Raw genomic sequence first — 12,995 nt, forward strand, 5'->3', positions numbered from 1 at the left:
ATTTGGAATAAGTCTTTGATACTTGATGACATTGAGATTATGGGTCCATGCTTATGATGCATAGCTATGTGTTCTTACCATGATAGATGATATGATGTGGTATTAATTTGGTGAACAATAATTGTGAATGAGTAAATTAGCCTAGACAGTTTTGGCCTATTTCAGTGGTGTCACTTTGAAAATACACCAAAAATAGTAGAAAGTGAATTAGAGGCTGAATAAATATGGAGTTAAAGCTTATTGAGTCTAGTTTCTTATATAAGCAAAAGAATTTTTTATAATGAGATATTGGAAGTTGTGTGAGATAGAGTCAGAATGACTTCGAAATCCCCTGTTCTGATTTGGTAAAATCATTATAAAATGTAAAACAATATTTAGGAGACATAAATTATATTTTTTGAATCCTTAATGAGTCTATTTTCAAGAGAAATTGATGGGAACATTATTCGAGTCTTCTTCTATGAGATAATTGAACTTTAGTGCAGAAGGGTCAGAACTGTTAGATAATGAATCAAGGGTAACTTTGAGGAATAAACTGTACTATTTGGCTAAACCAAAAATTCTGGAAATTTTATTGTAGAAGGGTACATGAGTTTAGTTTCAAGGAAAATTAACAGAACTTAATTTGGAGTTTCGTAGCTCCAGATATAAATATTTTATTGACTATTGCACAAGAAGACAACTTATCATAAACTTGAGAATATGTTGGGAACATTGATAAAAGCATGTTAATGAGTTGCTTATTGTTTTCATATGAACTTACTAAGCATAAAGGTTACCCCCTTCCTTTTCCATGTTCTCTAGTGTTGTGAGGTTAGCTCGGGTTGGAGTTCGTCGGAGATATCATCACACTGTCAGGCTATCGCTATCGGTGTAAGTGATTTCAAGTACTTTGAGTCTATGGCAAGTATAGGAGTTTAAATATTTGAGTATGCGATATTGTTTTAGCCAAATGTATTGGCCTATTTTGATTATAGGGTTGATAAACCTATTTATTTATGAAAAGTCTTTAATGGCTTGGTATGAATGTTATGTGCATGTGATCATGAGTGCTTAGTGATGAAAATAAGGTTTGATGACATGTTGATAGCTATAGCATTAATGTGGTAAAGATGAAGGTAAAAGCTATGATATTGGTTGCATGTGAAATTGCCATGGTCATGACATGTTAGGAATATTTAAGTGCCTAATTTTGCCATGTTGTATGCTATTGTATAAGTATGCGTGCATGTGTTGTGAGAGTGACAAAATGGCTTGGAAAATAGCCTTGTATTTGTCTACACGGTTAGACACACGGGCGTGTGTCTAGGCCGTGTGTGACACATGGTCCACCCCTATGGGCGTGTTATCCAGCCGTGTGTTCCCTGCACCTATGTTTTTCAAGTCAGTATGCATGGTAGTAAGCACACGATCAAGAAACACGGCCATGTGTCTCAGCCATATGAAGGACACGGCCATAGGACACCGGCATGTGCCTTGGCCGTGTGGCTTCAATTTGTTCGTGACCAAATTGGCAGAATGTCTAGGTTTTTAGACACGAGTACGGGACACGGGCGTGTCTTTAGCACACGGGCCTGTGCTCTATATCCGCACCAGTGTGTAGAGCCTTAAAGTATGAAATTTTCCAAGTTTTTCTTAAGTTCTCAGTTTAGTCTCGAACCATCTTTAATGCATGTTTTGGGCCTCGTGAGCCTGTTTAAGGGACAAAATGTATGTGAAATGAAAAGTTTTAAATTGAACAAAATTTTTATGGCCCATTTTTATATGAGTATGCTTCGGTTAAGTCCGGTAGCACCTTGAACTCTGTCCCAGCTTCAGAAAAAGGGTGAGGGGTGTTACATTTAGTGGTATCAGAGCATGTTTTAGTCAGTTCTCGGACTAACATAGCGTAAGTGAGTCTATCTATACATGCCATAGTACTACTCGTGATAATGTGATATCTCCCGGTGCTAACGAAACTATTTGCTAAGACAGGAAAAGAATTCCAACCGAGCAAATCTTGTTAACGATAAGAGTAATATTGAGATGATTGAATCATGCTTGTGATATGTAGAATTTAGAAAGGTATGAAAGGAAATTCATGATTTTTACATGAATTAATACTCAATATGTGATAATCGTAAGTTAAAGAATGTGGAAATGTGGAATGAGATGAAAGATAAGTTGTGATAAGCTTTGCCATGCATGTTAGTATTCAAACGATGTTATGTGCCTAACTTTTTTTTGGCCAAGTGATTATGAAAAGACAAATTTATTTGAAATGACAGAATGTGTATATAAGTGCTTCTATTGAATCAGTATGTACATGTGATTGACATTTATGTTTAAATTTCTGAATTAAAGATGTCATAAAAGTTATGATAGCATAAAAACAAAAATGAAAGATCAAATAGTAGAACGCTGGAATTGAGTACAATCGTTCGATTATGAATCGACGGATAAGACCATGGCTGGACCATGGCAGTGCAAGTGATATGTGCGCCAGTGTAAGGCATGTCTGGGACATGCATCAGCCTCGAGATATATGTGCTAGTGTGCATCAGCCTCGAGATATATGTGCTAGTGTAAGACATGTCTGGGATATGCATCAGCCACATCGTGAAAGCTAGTGTAAAACCATGTCTGGGACATGGCATCTGCTTGATATGTGTCATTAGGACATGGCATCAACACAGATGGACGAGAGCTAATACAAGACTGTAGTTGGACTATGGCATCAAGTGAATGATGTACTCAAGACCGTAAGACGTTCTCTAATTTGATAAAGGTTGGTAAGTAAAATAAGGCTAAGTGTTGAAACTTGATTAAACATTAATGATGATTCGAGTAAAAGAAATGAAAATTGTATTGTGATAAGTTCACTGATGTTTGGCTAGTATTCTTATGAAATAAAGTTGCATATGTTACTAAGATATGTGAAAGTATGTTCATAACAAGTTGGAAATTTGAAATGTTTGAATCAATATGCATGATACTATGTTGTTGTTAAATGTGTATGTGTGTGAGAATCAGAAATTTAGAGGCTTTACAATCTTCACCCTCTTACCAGGATAGAGCTATATTATGAGATTCGCGAGAGATTTATAGTGTAAGATTGTAAAAGTGGAACTAAAGAGTGCAATAATGGAATATTATAGGATTAGTGATGACAGAATTAATTCGAGGAAGGATGTCAGACTTGCAAGGATGTCTGACCATGATAGATTCAATTAAGTAAAAGTTATGGCTATCTCTCTCTTCTGAATATTCTATATTTTCCTTTATTCTTGGGATTATGTATGGTTGTTCATTCCTAGTGAAAATTTTTATCGTATGAAGATGCTAGCAACTATGATATTAGACGAAAGCTCTGTTGATCTATTTAGTTATGATCAACATTTCTTATCTCCTTAGAATTCTATTCTGATATGTTAGAATGAAGTTGATGGTAAAGATTTATGTGAGACAATTCTGATATTTCTATTGATTATGGTTTGATATATATACGGGAAATATATTCTCTCTCTTATGATGGAAATCTAGAGCATATAGACGGTAGTTTCCTTCTGGTTTTCTCTAAGGGATTTTCTCGATTTTCCTCATTATTTTCTTCGGGGTTATATTCTTGGATTTCTGGTATGGTATTATATCTGGAATTCTTTATCTTGGTTTTTCCTATTGTCCTTATTTTGAGAATTATCAAACCTGGCTTATCCTTAAGTGTATCCTTTGACTTGCGATAATAGTATCTATTATGATTATGCTTGTGGCTCGACTATGGAAGTGTGGGGATTTCAGTATTTCGATTTCTCTAATCTTCGTGTAGAGGATTATTATCAGCAAAAGTAAATTAAGCCATGTGCATTAAGTTTATTCTCTGGTTCGGGAATAATGTTGTGCAATTACGGGTCAGTAAACGTGCAGTCTAAAAGGAAGAAATTGTATTCTTGAAAGTATGATATGGAAACATATTAGTTAGATTTCTCTTATTCAAGAGATGTTGTTATAATTATAGTTGTTCTAATTTATAAAGAGACCACATCTATGAAGTTGGAATCATTTGATTCATGTTAGTAAAGTTTCTAAATAGTTGATGACTAGAGTATAGAAATGTGGCTATAAGTGGTAAATTAAACAAGTACATCATGATTCGACTTTTAATTTGGAATTTCAAAGAGGATCTGATTTTTGTTTTTTATTATTATTATTTCCGAGTAAGATTTGAGTACTAAAAAACTTTGGGTTATGCAGAGAATCGTGTAGAGAGCTCACAATAGCATCTTGCCTGTCCCTCCAAAGGATATTGAATTGTCTAAAGGGTAAAGCTAAATATCAAATGTATTCGAGATTATTATTGTCAGTGATGATAGCGGGAAGAAAATGAGAAAGGACTGTTATGAATTTCTCCTCGGGATATCTCTCACCTCCGGAAAGAAGGAGAGATACCAATTGGTTTGTGTTAGGTTGATGATGAAGTTCGCATGATTATTTTAGTGTGTACAAATATATTATTCGACAAATGTGACTGATTTAAATGTCTCTGAGTTCATAGTTCCAAGAATGTCAGCCTCTAGTATTTTGAATTGAGCTCCGAGGTTTATACCGTAATTATGGAAAGGAAGAGAATCCTAAGTATGAGACTGAGATGAATTATAAATTATGAGAAAAAGGTGAAATTGATTCATGAATGTTGAAATCAACTTCTTCTGGTAAGATTTTCGGGGACGAAAATCCCTAAGGGGGGAGAATTGTAACAGCCCGATCTTGGGCCTACTCAGAATAGTGGTTTCAGAACCACTATTACGAGGCCGGAGAAAATTATTTTTATGTTATTTTTTGTGATATAGCATGTTTATAAAAGTGAATGAAAATTTTGGTATATTAATTTTAGCGATTTCTAGTCCAATTTCGAAAAAGGACTAAATCGCGTAAAAGATAAAAGTTGTGTTTTGATGCCTAAATGTGTTAAATTGCTTTGTATCTTAAATTGGGAGTCTTTAAACTGAAATTAGACCATTGAAAGTGTGATGGCTGGCCAAGGGAGACAAGATTGGTCAAAAAGCCAAAATTTATGGGATATTAGGTGACTTTTTGGCAATAAAATAAAATAAAGAAAAAGTTTCATTTTCTTTCATTTTTATTCTTCTCTTTCACAAAAAATGGAAACAACTTGGGGGGTTTAAGAGCTGGAAAATTTCAGCAACATATTTCCCTAGTAAATGATGAAAAACGAGATTCGGGCTTAGAACGAGGAAAAACGAGAAATTGATGTTTAGGCCTCTTTTACCAATTTGGTGTCGAGGTAAGTTCGTATGGCAATAATAATGCAATATCATGCTTGAATTAAAATTCTTTATTATTATGGCATTAAGTGTATGATTTAAAATTTAAGAAGTTTGATGGAATATGATGTTTCTTTGAAATGAGTAAGTTGGTATGAAAGTAATTTATCAACTTCATTATCATGTGCTTAATACTTGATATTGTACAAAATATGGATATATGCATGTATTGGAATTGACTTGTGATGTTTCAATGAAAAGGTGATGATATGTGTGCTAGTATAAGACCATGTTCGGGACATGGCATCGGCACTGACATGAGACCTTGTATAAGACCATATCCGGGATATGGCAATGATATGTGGATCCATGTAAGACCATGTATGGGACATGGCTTTAGTATTCTATTTGGTGTATGACAATTCCCAACGTCCTTTAGCTTCCCGAGTGTTCAACAGCTAATCTAATGGATGATGTGATGAAAGCCATAAAGAGATCATGTTAAAGAAGGTATGATTATATACTTTATTACCAGTTGGTATAGGTATGTACACTAAGCTTATGAGTAATGCCTTGATATGTGATAATCTATGTTGTATATAGTATTTGCTGAATACTATGAAAATGGAATGATTTGGAATAAGTCTTTGATACTTGATGACATTGAGATTATGGGTCCATGCTTATGATGTATAGCTATGTGTTCTTACCATGATAGATGATATGATGTGGTATTAATTTGGTGAACAATAATTGTGAATGAGTAAATTAGCCTGGACAGTTTTGGCCTATTATAGTGGTGTAACTTTGAAAATACACCAAAAATATTACAAAGTGAAATAGAGGTTGAATAAAATATGGAGTTAAATCTTATTGAGTCTAGTTTCTTATAAAAGAAACTGTGTAAGCAAAAGAGTTTCCTATAGTCAGATATTTGAAGTTGTGTGAGATAGAGTCAGAATGACTTCGAAATCCCCTGTTCTGATTTGATAAAATCATTATAAATTATAAAAAATAGTTAGGTCATAATTTATATTTTTATAATCCTTAATTATTATATTTTCAAGAGAAATAGACGGGAACATTATTCGAGTCATGTGCTATGAGATCATTGAACTTTATTACAGAAGGGTTAGAACTGTCAGGCAGTGAATCAGGGGTAACTTTGAGGAATAAAATGTACTATTTATCTAAACCAAAAATTATGGAAATTTTATGGTAGAAAGGCACATGAGTCTAGTTTCAAGGAAAATTAACATAACTTAATTTGGAGTTTCGTAGCTCTAGATATAAATATTTTATTGACTATTGTACAAGAAGACAACTTATCATGAACTTGAGAATATGTTGGGAACATTGATAAAAGCATGTTAATGAGCTGCTTATTGTTTTCATATGAACTTACTAAGCATAAAGCTTACCCCCTTTCCTTTCCAATGTTCTCTAGTGTTGCCAAGTTAGCACCGGTTGGAGTTTGTCGGAGATACTATCACACTGTCAAGCTATCGCTATCGGTGTAAGTGATTTCAAGTACTTTGAGTCTATGGCATGTATAAGAGTTTAAATATTTGAGTATGCGATATTGCTTTAGCCAAATGTATTGACCTATTCTGATTATAGGGTTGATAAACCTATTTATTTATGAAAAGTCTTTAATGGCTTGGTATGAATGGTATGTGGATGTGATCATGAATGCTTAGTGATGAAAATGAGGTTTGATGACATGTTGATAGCTATAGCATTAATGTGGTAAAAATGAAGGTAAAAGCTATGATAGTGGTTGCATGTGAAATCGCCATGGTCATGACATGTTAGGAATGTTTAAGTGCCTAATTTTTCCATGTTTTATGCTATTGTATAAGTATGCGTGCATGTGTTGTGAGGCTGACAAAATGGCTTGGAAAATAGCCTTGTATTTGTCCACACGGGCGTGTGTTTAGGCCGTGTGTGACACACGGGCCGCCCCCATGAGCGTGTTTTCTAGCCGTGTGTCTTTTGCACCTAAGTTTTTCAAGTTAGTATGCATGGTAGTAAGCAAAGAGGCAAGAGACACGGCCATGTGTCTTAGCCGTGTGAAGGACACGGCTATAGGACACAGGCGTGTGCCTTGGTCGTGTGGCTTCAATTTGTTCGTGACCAAATTGGAAGAATGTCCAGGTTTTTAGACACGGGTACGGGACACGGGCGTGTGCTCTATATGCACACGGGCGTGTGGAGCCTTAAAGCATGAAATTTTTCTAAGTTTTTCTTAAGTTCTCGGTTTAGTCCTGAACCGTCTCTAATGCATGTTTTGGGCCTCGTGAGCCCGTTTAAGGGACAAAATGTATGTGAAATGAAAAGTTTTAAATTGATTAAAATTTTTATGGCCCAGTTTTATATGAGTATGCTTGAGTTAAGTCCGATAGCACCTCGAACCCTGTCCCAGCATCGAAAAATGGGCGAGGAGTGTTATACATGCGCAAGGGACAGCACCATCTGATTCTAGGCCCGTAATGGGTAGCAAAGGAGAAGAGGCTAAAGAAGCCTTCTTGCAAATGATGAACGAATGGTTCACTCAATATATTCAAACAAATCTAGCTACTCAACAACCTCCACCCCCTCCTAATCCCCAACCCGTACCTGTAACTCCTCAAAGAGTCAAGCTTTTAAGATTAAATAAGCCTCCTGTTGACAAGATCTGCAAACACAAAGTTGAAGAGTTTAGAGCTAATGTTGATGATGACCTTGACAAAGCCGAGTTTTGGCTTGAAAATACGATCCAAGTATTTGATGAACTTTCTTGCACGCCAACTGAATGTTTAAAGTGTGCTATATCCCTTTTGAAAGATACCGCGTATTAGTGGTGTAACGCCTCTAACCCGTATCTGTCATCGGACTAGGGTTAAATGCATTACCGGACAAATCGGAGCATTACAAAATCATAAATCATACTTCAACATATCATAGCAATTCATACACAAATAGTCCTTTTATATGGTTTACGAAACCATAAACATGCTTTAGAAAGGGGTCGGGACTAAACCGAGCTCATGCAATTTTTTTTGAAAATTACACATTTTTCAAAGTTCAAGGGTCACATGCCATGTGAATAGGCCGTGTGCCTCACACTGCATTAGACATGCCCGTGTGTCTAGATCGTGTCAAATCAGGGCATACATACTGACTTAATCACACGACCACAAGACATGCCCGTGTTTCTTGGCCGTGGTTGAAACTGACCTCGGTCACAGGCTAGCCACACGCCCGTCTGCCTTGGTCGTGCTCAAGATTGTCTTAAAATCATAGGGTACCTTAGGGGACATATGGCTGTGCAACATGAACATGTGTCGTACAAGGCTAAGACACACGTCCGTGTCTTTTCTCATGTGGACAAAAATAGGCCTTTTGAAAAGCTAATTTGCCACTCAATTTGCGTCAAACCTACAAGCATCAAACCAAGAATATTTGCAATATAATTTCAGCCAATTTCAATACCAAAACTTACATCATTCATGCCATATTATTATCAACCAAATTCAAGCTTATAATCTACTCAATCATATCAAATCATAAGCCAAAGTCATATTAAATCCTATGTTTCATAACTCTAATTCACCTCATCCATTCACATGCCAAAACCTTACCAAATTGACCATTTCACTAGGCCATTGAAGCACATCAAAACATACCATTTATGAACACAAGTATATTCCAAATTCATTCATAATCTCATCCATAACCAAACCATATCACATGGCTAGATATACACATCACAAAACATAACCAAAATACTCTAGCCTATACATGCCATACTACAATATATACATTTTCAAAAGGTACCAAAATAGAGTTTGATAGTGTGATGATGATCCTCGATGATCCCCAAGCTCCCCATAGCTACGATATCTATAAAACAATGCAAACACACACAGAGTAAGCTTTCAAAAGCTTAGTAAGCCATATACAAATAAACTTAACAAATAACATCAATTTATTCATATAATTTAAGGAAAAATACATTCACTTAGCAACTCATACTTATATTTCATTCATATCTCTTACATTTCATTTAAACATAATTCACAAATACATATCATAACTCATTCTCATAGCAACTCATACTTATATCATATATTCACGAAGGTACATATACTTACCTTTCATTCTCAAACATGGTATACAATTCAAACGTACCTGAGTCGAATACAAATTCACATAGTCATCTATTTTCTTGGAATTCCTGTTAAACCATTCAGAATCATAGGGATACGCAGATATCTCGAAAAGCTCATACAATGCCAACGTCCTAGACGTGTTCTTACATGTAATCAAATATCAATGCCACTATCCCAGGCAGGATCTTACACAAAATCAAATACGATGCCAATGTCCCAGACGTTGTCTTACACATAAATCATAAGTCGATGCCAACGTCCCAGATGTGGTCTTACATGATAACACATATCGGATCCTATGTCATGACATATGTATCCTAACTATTCCTATAGTTCGTACAGGGGTTTTCAGATGTTGAAACTTTGTCGATACTTCCTCGGATGTCTCATTTTTCTCAACTCATACATTCATTCATCATAGTACAATAGCATATAATTGATTGTAATTCAATTCAAAACACATTTATTTGTATATAGACTTACTTTGTACGGATTCGAATGAACAGAATCGGCTACTCGACGACTTTTGACTTTCCCCTGTCTAATTCCGTTTTCTTTTGTTCTTGATCTCAATCAACAATCAAAGTGCCGAAACCCTAAGAGTTCCTTTCTTTCTTTTTCTTTGATGAATTTGGCTAGATGAACATAAAAAATGTCCTAATTTTTATGTTTTGTTTAATAAATCATATATTAATTCATCAATTACCATTTTACCCTTGCATTATAAACATTTAAAACATTAATATCAAGGCCATTAATGTCCACTCATATGTTCAATAGTCTAATTGCATCATAAGGACCTCTCTTTTAATAAGACAAATCAATTAAGCACTTTAACAAACAGCATGCAACATTTACATTTTACGCGATTAGGTTCTTTTCACAAATTAAGTACACAATGATCGAATTTTCATACGAAACTTTCACACATGTCCATTCACATATTATAAGCACTGAAAATAATATTAAAATATTTTTTGACTCAAATATGTGGTCTCAAAACCACTATTCCGAATAGGGTCTAAACCGGACTGTTACAATTCTCCTCCCTTAGGTATTTTCGTCCCCGAAAATCTTACCACTGAATAGATTCGGATATTGTTGTCTCATAGTATCCTCAGGCTCCCACGTAGCCTCTTCAATGCTGTGTCGATGCCACATTACTTTTACTAACGAAATTTTCTTACTTCGCAGTTCTTTAATCTCACGAGTTAAGATACGGATCGGTTCTTCATCGTAGGTCATATCAGAATGAATCTCAATGTTAGATGGAGGAATTACATGCGAAGGATCAAATCTATATCGTCGAAGCATCGATACGTGAAACAAATTATGAATCTTTTCTAACTCTGGTGGCAACAAGAAACAATAAGCAACTGGCCCGATTCATTCAATAATCTCATACGGTCCGATAAACCTCGGACTCAATTTGCCTTTTCTACCGAACCGAAGTACTGTCTTCCATGGGAATACTTTTAAAAATACTTTTTCGCTGATCTCAATTCAATATCTTTTTGTTTCAAATCTACGTAAGATTTCTGATGATCAGAAGTTGCTTTTAGACTATATCAGATCACTTTTACTTTATGTTCAGTCTCTTTTATCAAATCAACCCCGTGTATCTTATTCTCACTGAGCTCAGTCTAATACAAAGGTGTACGACATTTGCGACCATATAAGGCTTCGTATGGTGTCATTTTGATGCTCGATTAATAATTGTTATTATAAGAGAATTTAATCAAAGGTAAATATTGTTCCTATGTACCTTCAAACTCAAGAATGCAACTTCTCAACATATCCTCGAGTATCTAAATAATCCGCTCGGATTGACCATCTGTCTACGGGTGAAAAGTAGTACTGAAATGCAATTTCGTGCCCAGAGCATCTTGCATTTTCTTCCAAAATCGCGATGTGAATCTCGGATCTTTATCCGAGATAATAGATAATGGCACACCATGCAATCTAACAATATCGAAAATGTATAATTCAACTAACTTATCAAGTGAGTAATCAGATCATGTTGGAATAAAATGGGCTAATTTCGCCAATCGGTCAACTAGAAACCAGGTAGTATCTTTCTTTCGTGGAGATAGGGGCAAACTTGAAACAAAATCGATCATCACTCTATCCCATTTCCATTCCGAAATCATAATTGGTTGTAACAAACCAGAGGGCACTTGGTATTCAACTTTAACTTGCTGAAAAATTAAGCATTTCACAACAAACTCAGAGATATCACGCTTCATACCAAGCCACAAATAAAGTTGTTTCAGATCATTATACATTTTTATACTACCCTGATGAACAGGTAAACGATTGTTGTGAGCTTCATTCAAAATCATCTGAATTAATTCTGGATTTCTTGGAACAAAAATTCAATCTCGAAATCTCAGACTATCATCTTTATCAAATCTGAATTCTGATTTAGAATCTAGATCACACTGAGCTCATTTTGCTAAAATCTCATTATCAACCTTCTAAGCTTCAATAATCTGTTGCAAAAATAATAGTCTCGCTTTCAATTTGGCTAATACCAAACTATCATCGAACAGAACTAAATGAGCATTCATCGTACGAAGAGCAAATAGTGATTTTCGACTTAAAGCATCAGCAACAACATTTGCTTTTCCCGGATGATAATTAATAATAAGCTCATAGTCTTTAAACAGTTCTAACCATCTTCTCTGTTGTAGATTCAAATCTTTCTGAGTCATCAGATATTTCAAAGTCTTATGATCAGAATAAACGTGGCATTTCTCACTGAACAGATAGTGGCGCCAAATCTTCAAAGCAAACACAATCGCAGCTAACTTAAGGTCATGTGTTGGATAGTTCTTTTCATGCGGCTTTAACTATCTCAAGGTATAAGCAATGACGTTGCCTTCCTGCATCAAAACACTTCCCAAACCATTCAACGAAGCATCACTATAGATCACAAATTCTTTACTCGATTCGGGTTGTACTAACACTGGAGCTTCAGTCAATAGGGCTTTCAATTGATCAAAGCTTTTCTGACACTTTTTCGACCATTCAAATTTCACATCTTTCTGAAGCAGTTTCGTTAATGGAGTTGCAATCATAGAAAAGCCTTTTACGAACCATCTATAATAACCATCAAGTCCCAGAAAACTGTGAACTTTAGATACATTTCTTGGAGGCTTCCAATCCAAAATAGCTGAAATTCTGCTCTGATCAACTCGGATTGATACAATATGGCCTAGAAAACTGACTTCTTGTAACAATAATTCACATTTGCTAGACTTTGCATACAGTTGCTTATCTCATAAAGTTTATAGTACTATTCTTAGATGCTCGGCATGCTCAGATTCATCACGCGATTAAATCAATATGTCATCAATAAATACGACAACAAATTGATCTAAATATGATCTGAAAATTCTGTTCATCAAATTCATAAATATAGCAGGTGCATTCGTTAATATGAAAGGCATAACTAAGAATTCGTAGTAGCCGTACCTCGATCTGAATGCAGTTCTCGAAATGTCTGAGTATTTTACTCGCAAGTGATAATAACCGGATCTTAAATCTATCTTCAAAAATATAGTAGCTCCTTTCAATT

This window comes from Gossypium arboreum, chromosome 4 (genome assembly GCF_025698485.1).
Source record: "Gossypium arboreum isolate Shixiya-1 chromosome 4, ASM2569848v2, whole genome shotgun sequence".
NCBI lineage: Eukaryota > Viridiplantae > Streptophyta > Magnoliopsida > Malvales > Malvaceae > Gossypium > Gossypium arboreum.